The sequence below is a fragment of the Saccopteryx leptura genome, chromosome 9 (genome assembly GCF_036850995.1).
Source record: "Saccopteryx leptura isolate mSacLep1 chromosome 9, mSacLep1_pri_phased_curated, whole genome shotgun sequence".
In the NCBI taxonomy this organism is placed as follows: Eukaryota; Metazoa; Chordata; class Mammalia; order Chiroptera; family Emballonuridae; genus Saccopteryx; species Saccopteryx leptura.
In genome coordinates, this window is record NC_089511.1 from 51,837,810 (window position 1) to 51,851,031 (window position 13,222).

The window sequence follows — 13,222 nt, forward strand, 5'->3', positions numbered from 1 at the left end:
CCTTGGCCTCTGCCCCAGGCACTAGAGTGGCTCTGGTCGTGACAGAGCGACGCCCCGGATGGGCAGAGCATCGCCCCCTGGTGGGCGTGCCGGGTGGATCCCAGTCAGGCGCATGCGGGAGTCTGTCTGACTGCCTCCCCGTTTCCAGCTTCAGAAAAATACAAAAAAAAAAAAAAAAATCAGAAATATTGACATGACAGTGCTCGCTTGGATAGCACATATACTGAAATTTGAACGATACAGGGAAGATTAGTATAACTCAAGTGCAAGGATGACACGCAAATTCGTGAAGCATTCCATATTTTTAGGATTGTAGATTTACAGAATAAAATGGCAATAAACAACTACATATCAATAATAACCTTAAATGTAAATGGATTAAGTGCTCCAATCAAAAGACATAGGGTAGCTGCATGGATAAGAAGACAGGACCCATACATATGCTGTCTATAAGAGACCCATCTCAGAACAAAAGATACACATAGTCAAAAAGTGAAGGGATGGAATAAAGTATTTCACACAAATGGAAATGAAAAAAAAAAAAAGCTGGGATAACAATACTTATATCTGACAAAATAGACTTTAAAACAAAGGCTACAGTAAGGAATAAAGAACATCACTACAAAATGATAAAGTTAACAATCCAACAGGAGAATATAACCATTGTAAATATCTATGCACCTAATATTGGAGCGCATAAATATATAAAGCAGATTTTGATGGACATAAAGAGATCAACAGCAATACTATAATAGTAGAGGATTTTAATACCCCACTAACATCAATGGATAGAACCTCCAACAGAAAATTAACAAAGAAATAGCGGCCTTAAATGACACATTAGATTCACTGGATTTAATAGATATCTTCAGAACCTTTCACCCTAAAGCAGCAGAATATACATTTTTTCAAGTGCTCATGGTACATTCTCTATGATAGACTATATGTTAGGACACAAAACGAGTCTTAATAAATTTAAGGAGATTGAAATCATATCAAGCATCTTCTCTGATCACAATGACATGAAACTAGAAATCATCTACAATAGAAAAACTGAAAAACATTCAGACACTTGGAGGCTAAATAGCATGTTATTAACATGGGTTAACAGCAAGATCAAGGAAGAAATCAAAACTTTCTTTGAAACAAATAAAAATGAACATGTAACAACTCAAAATTTGTGGGACATTGCAAAAGCAGACCTGAAAGGGAAGTTCATAGCATTACAGGCATACCTTAAGAAGCAAGAAAAAACTCACATAAACAACCTAACCCTGCATCTAAAAGAACTAGAAAAACAAAAAAACCCAATAAAGCCCAAAGGAAGTAGAAGGAAGGAAATAATAAAGATCAGAGCAGAAATAAATGACATAGAGGCTAAAAAAACAATATAGAAGATTAATGAAACCAAGACTTGGTTTTTTGAAAATGTAAACAAGATTGATGAACCTTTAACCAGACTCATCAAGAAAAAAAGAGGACTCAAATAAATAAAATTAGAAATGAAAGTGGAGAAGTAACAGCTGACACCACAGAAATACAAATGATTGTAAGAAAATACTATGAAGATCTGTATGCCAAAAAATTGGACAACCTAGGCAAAATGGATAAATTCCTAGAAACATATAATCTTCCAAAACTCAATCTGGAAGAATCATAAAATCTAAACAGACTGATTACAACAAATGAAATGGAAAGTTATCAAAAAACTCCCAGCAAACAAAAGTCCTGGGCCTGATGGCTTCACAGGCAAATTTTACCAAATATTCAAAGAAAAATTAACACCTATCCTTCTCAAGCTATTTCAAAAAATTCAAGAGGAGGGAACACTTCCAAGCTCCTTTTATGGGGCAAGCACAATTCTCATTCCAAAACCAGGAAAAGATACTACAAAGAAATAAAACTATAAGCCAATATCCTGGATGAATTTGGATGCTAAAATTCTCAACAAAATATTAGCAAACTGGTTCCAGCAATACATGAAAAAAATCATATATCAGGATCAAGTGGGATTTATTCTGAGGAGGCAAGGCTGGTACAATATTTACAGAGCAATCAATGTGATTCATCACATAAACAAAAGGAAGGATAAACATCACATGATAATATCAATAGATGCAGAAAAAGCATTTGATAAAATCCAGCACCTATTTATGATCAAAACTCTCAACAAAGTGGGGATACAGGGATAAAGGCCATCTATGACAAACCTACAGCCAACATCATACTCAATGGTCAAAAATTAAAAGCAATTCCCTTAAAATCAGGAACAAGGCAGGGGTGCCCCTTTCACCACTCTTATTGAATATAGTTCTGGAAGTCCTAGCCATAGCAATCAGATGAGAAGAAGAAATAAAAGGCATCCAAATTAATAAATTTAGGAAAATTTAAGAAAAGAAGTAAAACTATCATTATTTGCTAATGACATGATATTTACTTAGAAAACCCTAACATCTCAGCCAAAAAACTACTAGACCTGATAAAGAATTCAGCAAGATGACAGGATATAAAATTAATATTAAGAAATCAGAGGAATTTTTATATACCAACAATGATTTGTATGAAAAAGAAATGAAGAAACAATGTCCTTCACTATTGCAACAAAAAAGTAAAGTACCTAGCAGTAAATTTAACCAAGGAAGTCAAGGTCTTGTACTTGAAAAGTTACAAAACACTGATAAAGAAATCAAGGAAGATACAAATAAGTGTAAGCATATCTGTGTTCACGGATAAGAAGAATAAACATCATTAAAATGTTTATATTACCCAAAGCAATCTATACATTCAATGTAATTCCTATTAAAATACCAACAGCATACTTCAAAGATATAGAAGAAATATTCCAAAAATGTATATGGAACCATAAAAGAACACGAATAGCCTCAGCAATCTTGAAAAGAAGGAATAAAGCGGGAGGTATCACACTTCCTGATATCAAGTTATACTACAAGTCCATTGTACTCAAAACAACCTGGTACTGGCATAAAAACAGGCATATTGATCAATGGAACAGAACAGAGAACCCAGAAATAAACCCATGCCTTTATGGTCAATTGATATTTGACAAAGGAGGTAAGAGCATACAATGGAGTAAAGACAGTCTCTTTAATAAATGGTGTTGAGAAAATTGGACACATCCATGCAATAAAATGAAACTAGACCAGCAGCTTACACCATTCACAAAAATAAACTCAAAATGGATAAAAGACTTAAATGTAAGTCATGAAACAATGAACATCTTGGAAAAAAGCATAGGCCGTAAACTCTCCGTTTCTTCTCATAGTAATATTTTTGCTGATTCTTCTCCATGGGTAAGTGAAATAAAGGATAGGATGAACAAATGGGATTATATCAAACTGAAAATCTTTATCACAGCAAAAGACACCATTAACAAAATAAAAAGACAACCCACACAATGGGAGAACATATTCGCCAATACGTCTGATACGGGGTTAAGAACCAAAAATTATAAAGAGCTTCTAAAACTCAATAGCAGGAAGGTAAATAATACAATTTAAAAATGGGCAAAGAACTGACACTTCTCCAAAGAGGATATACAGATAGCCAATAGGCATATGAAAAAATGTTCAACATCACTAATCATTAGAAAAATAGAAATTAAAACCACAATGTGATACCATCTCACACCTGTCAGAATGGTGTTTATTAACAAAACAACACAGCATAAGTGCTGGAGAGGGTGTGGAGAAAAGGGGACCCTCCTGCACTGCTGGTGGAATGCAGACTTGTGCAGCCACTGTGGAAAACAGTATGGAGATTCTTCAAAAAATTAAAAGTGGAACTGCCTTTTGACCCAGCTATTCCACTTTTAAGAATATATTCTAAGAATACCAAATCACTGATTCAAAAGAAGATATGTACCCTCATGTTTATAGCAGCATTGTTTACAACAGCCAAGATCGGGAAACAGCCCAAGTGTCTGTCAGTGGACGAGTGAATTAAAAAGCTTTGGTATATATACACAGTGGAATACTATGTGGTTGTGAAAAAGATGGAAATCTTACCTTTTGTGACAGTATGGTTGGACCTGGAGATTATTATGCTAAGTGAAATAAGCCAGGCAGAAAAGAAAAAATATCATATGATCTCACTTATATGTGGAATCTAATGAACAAAGTGAACTGAGGAATGGAATAGAGGTAGAGGCAGGGTCACAGGGAGCAGAGGGACAGCTTTCAGAGGGAAGGGCGATGTGGAATGGGATCAGAGAAGGTAAAGGGATTAGTGAAATTATATATACATAACACAGAGATGCAGATAACAGGACAGCAAATCCTAGAGGGAAGGCCGGAGGAAGTAGGGTGGGAGGGGGCAAAGGGGGTATAAAAAGGGACACAGGGGTGGGCGGTGAGGGAGTTATATTCAATGGGACTCTTGAATCCTTGTAAACACAATAAATTCAAAATTAATAAAAATTAAAAAAAGAAATATCAACATGACAGTGTCTAGATAGATATTTAGATAGATAGACATGTAGACAAACAAACACATGAATTAACATACATACATATATTTTCTTGTTCTGCTCATGGACAAGCCTGGAAGCAGTGATACTGCATTTACTGCAAGCATATACCTACTGCCCAGATCTTTGTTTCTATATATCATTCTCCAGTGAAAAAAAACAGGGGTTCCTTGAAGGAATGGTTGGGGTAGAGAAAATATAAGAGTTTTCTGGAGCTTCTTCTTATACCCCAAATAAGTAAATGCTATGATGAATGAATGAGGAGAGGGGACAAATACATCTTACAGAATAATGCTAATCCATTAACGTAGAAAAAAGTGAGGGAAATTTTAGATCATTAGACCATTAATTACACTTGACTGAAGATAGTTAAAATCATTGGGTAAAACTTTAAGGTGAGATAGGATATTTGTATAGCCTCAATTACTGGGTTAGCAAGCTAATGTAGTGTGAATGTAATAAGTAACCATTAATGATACTGCCTTTTTTTGTACTGTGTTCTATTAGGCCAGGTTATCAGTTTTAAGTTTTAATTGGCTCATATTGAATCATAACAAATAAGTGGTAAATTGCTGATAATCAAACCAGTCTATTTTATATTCTGGTAAGACATTTAAAGATAAATGTTGACTTGTGAAAATAACAAAGCCGGGAAAAACTTCTTGCTGCTTTGTTACTCCATCCCTGTGGAAATATCTGCTAAGTTTTTATCGCACATTCCGGGGATTGAAAACAACACCTATTTCTCACAGTTCTGTAACTCAGAATTCCCAGAGAGCTCAGCTGGATTCTTTGTTCAGGTTTCCAGTGCTGCACTCTAGGTATTAGTACTGTTGGATGTTTATCTGAAGTCTCTGGAGAAGAATTTGCTTCAAGATCTTTCAGGTTCTTGGCAAAATTCAGTTTCTTGAAATTGTAAGACAGGTTGCTGTTTCCTTGTCAAATGGCCCTCTCCATCTTTAAGCCAGCAGAGGTGCCTGTTTTTTTGCTTAGAATCTTGTCACTTCCTCCTTCTGCTACCAGTTCAAGAAAACTTTTAGCTTTTTAAAGAGTTTTGTCATTATATCAGGCACACTCCCTAATTAATTTAAGATCAATTGTGCCATGTAACAGCCTATTTACCAGAGGGATGTTTTAATATATTTATAAATTCTGTGGGGTTCAGGGAAGAACTCTTTGGGGATCCTTTTCAGAAATTCTTTTCAGAAATTTAGATGGAGATAAAATTGTCCTCTCTGTATAAAATGATCTTTTAAGCACTGCATCACATTGATTTCCATCAATGGGGTAAACAGTCTCAGGGTGTGTCAGATCTGTTTTTATTTTGTAGAGATTTAAACTTGAGAAAACAAGATCAAAATGAATGTTCTAAACAAGATGATTAGGGTAGTTTCATTGTGTGATCAAATTATGCATTTAAATGGTGGTGCAGAAGGAGCGAAGGAGCAAGCCTTAATTTGCATTCACGGAATTTTCCTAGTCTGCTTGTGCTGTAGCGATCCCAAATGTGCAATAATAATTAGCTGATCAGATCTTTCCCATATGGCATAATGAAATGAGGAAATGGGCCTGTTTCGCCGTGTCTGTATCACTACTTCTGGCCAAACGCCTCCTGGAGTGACTAGCAGATACCCTCGTGATTGCAAATGAGCCTGCATGTGAGAGTATCGACCCTTGGGATTTTCTTAAAATTCCAATATTAAACTTATTTTATTTTCTCCACTGTTGTTAAAACTTAATGAGTAGGCTGATAAGTCTTATTGTGCCTCAGTTTCACCTGTTATGGAGGATGATTCAGTTAGGGTATGACAAATAATGCACGTTTTAGGTGAGAATCTCCCATAGAACCTCTTCAAATCTGTTCTCATATATTTACAAGGTGTAGTAACCGTCTGAGACATACACTGAATTTTATTTAAATAAATGATTTCTTATGTTTATTATATTTGGGGTATTGATTTGGGAGTCCTAAAATTTGAAGGAAAGTAGGCTTAAAATAGGTATTTTGTGTAATATTCCCCAGAAAACAGTTTTTAAAACCTCATAGTTTTGACATAAAGTTTGATTTCTTTTTCTGTGATATGGAATCCTCTGATATTCATAGGTTATACTTCCATATATGATTATATTTCTGAGCAATGACCTGAGCCACTTAGACACAGAGGTTTGTGGTGCTGAGAATTTCCTCAAACATTTTGATTGGCATTTGTGTTGTGTTTTCTTAAAGGCAATAAAAGGTTTAGAAATAAAAATTCATTACATAAAATAAAATACAACAAATAAGATTCACATGGGAAATAATATCCCAGATTAGCAAAATGAAGTTTAAAAACAAGTTTCTAATAATTTTCCATCATTGGAAAAATCGTTAGAAACTCAAAAGAAAGACAATATTGAGCCAATTTATTTTTAATGCATATTAAATATTCAGTTTCCATTGTTAGTATGATTTTTTTTTCACTTGAAAAATTCTTTAGTTGTAAAGTTTAAGGTGAAGTGGCCCTAGATAAAGTTCATGGAAGACTGCCAAAGTGTGGACTCTGGAGTCCTGGTTTTGAATCCCAATTACTTCCGATGTGAGTGTGATTAAACTAGAGTTGTTTTCTCTTCTGTACAGTGGGATGACAGTTGTAATGTCTTACGGGTCTGAATGGTCAAGAAAAGCTTGGCTATAGAACACTGTTGAGATCTGCTGACACTGATTTAACTTTTATTATTAAAAAGACATATTAAATATTCAATTAGCCCAGTAAGAAATGAATATACAGTTATAATAGAGACTTTCAGGGTGGGGTGAAAGATGAAGTCGACCTTTAAGCCACCCTAGTAGAAATAAAGATGTTTCTGAAATTTGCCTTAAAAACAATAGTCTGAATAACTGTTATTCTTTCCCATTTGCTTTTCTTTTATCTTTTCATTTTCCAGAGAAAACAATTTAAAAGTAAAATTAGTTTGATCTAACACTTACTATGTAAGGAGATTAGATGTTCTGGCATTAATATTTTATGTAAAAGTAGATTATTTTGAAAACATATAGCTCAAAAATGGGGAGTAGTTTGGTGAATTCAAATCTCAAAAATAAAATGCAACCCTAAGAACCTTAGAAGAAAGGGAATTTATATTCTACCTTTCGAATTACTTCTAATCATAGATCTTGTAAATGGACGACTAGGTTAATTATCTGATTCAAAGTAAAATGTTTTAAGGCCTACCTTGTTCAGAGAGTTCTGGCAAGTAATTTTTCTTCATTTAAAATTATGCAAATAATTATGTCTTCTTATGACTTCCATTTGTTAGTGTGGGTGTTGTCCTAGATCATGACAAAAAATAGGGCATTTTGAAGGCATCTTAAGAAATTCAAATGCTATATGTCATTTGAGAAGATTTCTAATACATCAAAACTTAATCTTTATCATTTTAAACTCTGAAAACTATAGACTCTCTTCCAAGAAAAATTCCAAATATAGAAAATTGTGCATAAAATTGAGGGGCACACAGACATTCAAACCCTGCTAGGGAAACCAGTTTAAGAACTGTAGCCTATGTCATAGAAATAAACTTGCTATTTTCCAGCCCAATTGAAGCAATGTTCTTTAATAAGCACTGTGTAATGCATAGTGAAAATTTTTAAAAGAAAATGGGGGAGAAAAGCTTTCCTTAGGGCTCTGTGCCTTTAATGTAGAATAAATTAATGGAAGAAATGTTGTGAAGATGTTGAAAATATTCTTGTAGTTTGGTTGTGATTGACAAAATAATGATTTACACAAAACGAAAGTTCTTAAAGTTCGCCTAGATCTCTATAAAACAACATTTATGTAGCTATTCCTATCATTAATAGTTATGGTTAATATAACATTTTTATTTCACATTTGTCAACAATACTACTAATATATTGTCTTCTGATATTAATATATTGTCTTCAGATATTGTTCTGATTTTTCTCTATCTTTAAAATTTAACTACTATACATTAATTCATACTCATAATTCTGGATGCTCATGTGCTCTTGCTTTCTCCCCTATCCTTCACACACACACACACACACACACACACACACACACACACACACACACCCCTCTCATTTTTATAATGCGAATATGTTTCCGTTTTATTTGTATCACCACATTTTAGATATTTAAGCACTAAAACTAAAGCTAATTTCTGCATGTTTGCTGCGTTTGAATTGGAGTGTATTCTGTGGTTCTATTTCATATTTACCTTTTTCCATTATCTATGGGTGTTGACATTCAGCCACTTGATTCTGCCAGCATTCATTCATTCCCAGCCTTTACAGTGGCCTGCCAGCCCCTCCACTATCTACCCTCATTCCTGCCAGCCCACGCACCATGTCTTTTATCCTCCTTCTCCTCTCTGAAGCCAAGCTGGAGTTTGACAGAAGAGTTTGCCATTTCTTGAACACACCAGGCACCCTGGCCTTTGCTCTAAGTGATTTCCTCTGCCTAGAATGTTCTTTTCTCACACAGCAGCTTGGCTAAATTGCTCATCTTCAAAGCTTTGCTGATATCTTACTTTCCCTTCAGAACTAACCTGATACTCTATTGAGTTCTACTCCTATTCCCACTCACCCAATCTCCTTATTCCAATTCCTCTATTCTGCTCTTTATATTTTTCCTTCATACTTAACATCTTTTGATAGATTTTATAGTTTTGCTCATTGTCAACCCCTAGCCAAGGCCCAATTCAACTACCAAACCATATAAAGTAGAATGTGAGCAGAGCTCTCCATTTTCTTTGTTCACTGAGAGATTCTAAATTTTGATAACAGTGCCTCAGAGTAGGGACTTAATGCACATGCTTTAAAGATATCAAATTTTCACTTATTCTATATGCAGCATTGTACTAGTTGCTGGGTGCAGAAATAAAATGTATAGGTCTGTCATCCCAAAAATTTGTAGCTTAGAAGGGAAGTCAAGCAAATAAACACCTCTCGATTGAACCTCATATATGGGTACATTGTTGGATGTAATGCTGAGTACAACCTAGTTTTGTAGAACCCTCATTTGTTTGCAGTTTAATTAGGGACCAGACTTACTCTCAATGTAAAATATGTTCTCACTAGTGATATGTTATCACCAATGTGTGGGTACTGTCAGATCATAGCTGTAAGTAGGTGAAAGGGTCAGAGAGAAATTTCTGACCAGCAGCCTTTGGAAGCTGGGAGTCTGTGAGGTAGATTTTGGCAGAGAAGAACACTCTAGAACACTGATTTTCAACTGGTATGCTGCAAGAATTTTTAAAACATATAGTACTTGACTATTTAGTCAGGGGCTTTTACCTCTTTTCTCTCAGATTGTTTAAAATGACAACCACCAACACAACAATAGCTATGCAGTGTGAATGAATCCAAATTATACTAATCTTTTTGTCAGATCAGCAAAAATATATATAATTTTTTGTGCCTCAGAATTTTAGTGATGAATTTGTGTTGCCATGAGATTTAAAAAAAAAAGATTGAAAATCACTGCTCTAGAAAAAGGGAATCTGTGCTTAATGGCAATAGAGTCTTAATATTCACTCCCAAATTTAGTGACTTACTTCTTGGCTCTTATTACTGATCTCTTATGTATTTACCTGTCTGTATTTGCTGTGAAAGTACTTATTTAAACCAAGGTCTCAGACTGTAACCTTTAGTTGTGTTTTTATAACCCACTTCATGGTTAAAAGCATTATAACCAAAATGTAAAGCATGTTTATACAAATACATCTATCTGTGTTTTCTTCAAAACCTGATGAACAGGTAACAATGTCTATCAGCCACAGGTGGCAACAGCCAGGGGGTGGGGAACAAGCTCTCCCATTGTCCTGGTCCCCACAGGATTGTGAGTTTGTAAACCTTTGACTGAAACTGGGAACTAACTTGTTAGTACTTTGCTCTGCTCTGTTGCATTTTCCCCTTTCTTAGTCCTGTTGCATATATATATTTCCTATGGTGACAAAGTAAAAAAAGCAGAATAATGCTTCACCACTAGCTCCATTCTTTGATAAAAAGCAGTTAGCCTAACTGCTTTAACTCTAGACTCCCTATGACCACATTTTCTTAATTCTGGCCTCTAAGGAGATGATGCATGTGTCTATGTTTATATAGTTATATTTAATGTTCCAGTCATATAATTTTATTTTTAAATTAAAAATAGAAAATTATAGTAAAATTAAAAAGAATTCTTTTGAGCTGTTTTACATCTAGGAAGGCAATTGGAATTTGTTATATATTCCACTGCAGTGTAGTACAGAAATTTGTGGCAGCGTTATTGTTATTACCTCATACACATATAATGGCTGGGATGGGAACAGAGTTAGGGATTTAATATGCTTTATTTCAGTTAATTCTTACAACTTTAGTATAGATTTTATTATCTATATTCTGTAGATTAGGAAGTTGAGGATCAGATAGAATAAGTGAAATTGCCCAAAGTTCCACATCTAGAATGATACAAAATTAAAATTTGAATGTGGCTTTTATAATACAGTTTCATACAAACTATCCACTTCAAGCAGAGAGTAAGCCTGATTTTTAAAAATACTAATGTGTGTTTAGATACCAGTTAATAACCAGTTAGGGACTTTAAAACACATCAGTGGTAAACATGCTTTGGAGAAAAAGGTGGTTCTAACCAGAGTTTATAATCTGCCTTTTTAAGTTCTATTGGGAGTCATTGTTAATATTTGATTAGGTGCTGTTCAGTAAAATGTATGGTGTTCTTTTGCATTTTTTTATTAACTTAATATCTATTAAATGAAATTTCAGTTTTGGTAAACATTTGTTTTAAAACTTTATGATAGGCTTCCTTGATAAAAGAATGACAATTTCATCACATTAATACTATGATATCTCTTTGTATTTTTTTTCTTTGCTACTTTGATCTTACTTTTTTTTTTATTACAGACACAGAGAGAGAGTCAGAGAGAGGGATAGACAGGGACAGACAGACAGGAATGGATAGAAATGAGAAGCATCAATCATCAGATTTTCATTGCGACACCTTAGTTGTTCATTGATTGCTTTCTCATATGTGCCTTGACCATAGGCCTTCAGCAGACTGAGTGACCCCTTGCTGGAGCCAGTGACTTTGGGTCCAAGCTGGTGAGCTTTGCTCAAACCAGATGAACCCACACTCAAGCTGGCAATCTCGGGGTCTCAAACCTGGGTCCTCCGCATCCTGGTCAGGCTGATCTTACATTTTAATGATAGCATTAAATTAGATTAAATTCAGCTCATTAACATCATTAAAAACTAATTGATTCTCCAATTAAAGGGCTTTGTTTTTTTTGTCAATTCTTTGATGTCTGAACAAGATTAGGTATTATTGTATCCTAGAGCTAATTATTTTATGAATGGAGTGGTGGTTTTTAGATGTTTAGTATATGAGTTCAGTTTGTGAATAGCTTTTTGAAAATCAAAATGTATTTTGAAGGTTTTATAATCACCATCATTAATGTTTGTGGTACTAAATCATTGTACAACATAATGCTTGGTTCCTTGAAGTAAAAAATTAGAAATTATAAACCTTAAAGTTATCTATAAAAGGTAAGCTAGTCTTGTTTTACTTTCACAGACATCAGTAACATTGCTATATAGAACAGTTATCATATAGGATGTCAAAATGAAATATATGTTTTGGTCTAATAAGAAAAACACTTATTTCAGAAAAATGCATGTAATTGCAAAGTTAGAAAGAAGAAAAAGCTGCAGTAGGTTAATTTAGTAGTGTGCACTCAAAATTCATGTTCAATAACTGAGGCAATAATCATTTCTATGAATGTGATATCTCAAAAGTACTTAATTATGGCCCTGGCCGGTTGGCTCAGTGGTAGAGCGTCGGCCTGGTGTGCGGGGGAACCGGGTTCGATTCCCGGCCAGGGCACATAGGAGAGGCGCCCATTTGCTTCTCCACCCCCAACCCCTCCTTCCTCTCTGTCTCTCTCTTCCCTTCCTGCAGCCAAGGCTCCATTGGAGCAAGGATGGCCCGGGCGCTGAGGATGGCTCCTAGCCCCAGGTGCTAGAGTGGCTCTGGTCGCGGCAGAGCAACGCCCCGGAGCGGCAGAGCATCGCCCCCTGGTGGGCAGAGTGTAGCCCCTGGTGGGCGTGCCGGGTGGATCCCGGTCGGGAGCATGCGGGAGTCTGTCTGACTGTCTCTCCTCGTTTCCAGCTTCAGAAAAGAAAAAAAAAATTAAAAAGTACTTAATTATGATAATTGACACTTTACAAAACATGTTTTGACATCTTTGTCCTTATAAAGTCAGTTTCCACAGTTCCTTCTAATTATATTAATTATTAGTTTTTTATGAATTCAGAGTAAACATTTCTTTTTTTTCTTTTTTTTTTTTTTGCAATTTTCTGAAGTGAGAAGCTGGGAGGCAGAGAGACAGACTCCCACATGCACCCAACCAGGATCCACTTGGCATGCCCACCAGGGGGCAATACTCTGCCCATCTGAGGCATTGCTCCATTGCAACTGGAGCCTTTCTAGCACCTGAGGTGGAGGCCATGGAGCCATCCTCAGCGCCCAGGCCAACTTTGCTCCAATGGAGCCTTGGCTGCAGGAAGGGAAGAGAGAGACAGAGAGAAAGAAAAGGGGGGAAGGGTAGAGAAGTAAATGGGCGCTTCTGCTGTTTACCCGGGGTGGGAATCAAACCCAGGACATCCACATGCTTGGCAAATACTCTACCACTGAGCCAGGGCAACATTCCTATTATTAATTCCTATTACTTACTGTA

General features: G+C 35.6%; 1 protein-coding gene and 1 non-coding gene across 3 annotated transcripts in view; both read left to right on the top strand.

Annotated features, from left to right (window-relative positions):
• PRKG1 (protein kinase cGMP-dependent 1) overlaps nt 1-13,222 on the top strand; it is a 1,422,417-nt gene that overhangs the window by 1,224,909 nt on the left and 184,286 nt on the right. The window lies entirely within an intron of this gene.
• On the top strand, nt 200-306 carry LOC136381613 (U6 spliceosomal RNA). Its single transcript, XR_010747105.1, has one exon. It is a non-coding gene; the product is annotated as a U6 spliceosomal RNA (small nuclear RNA).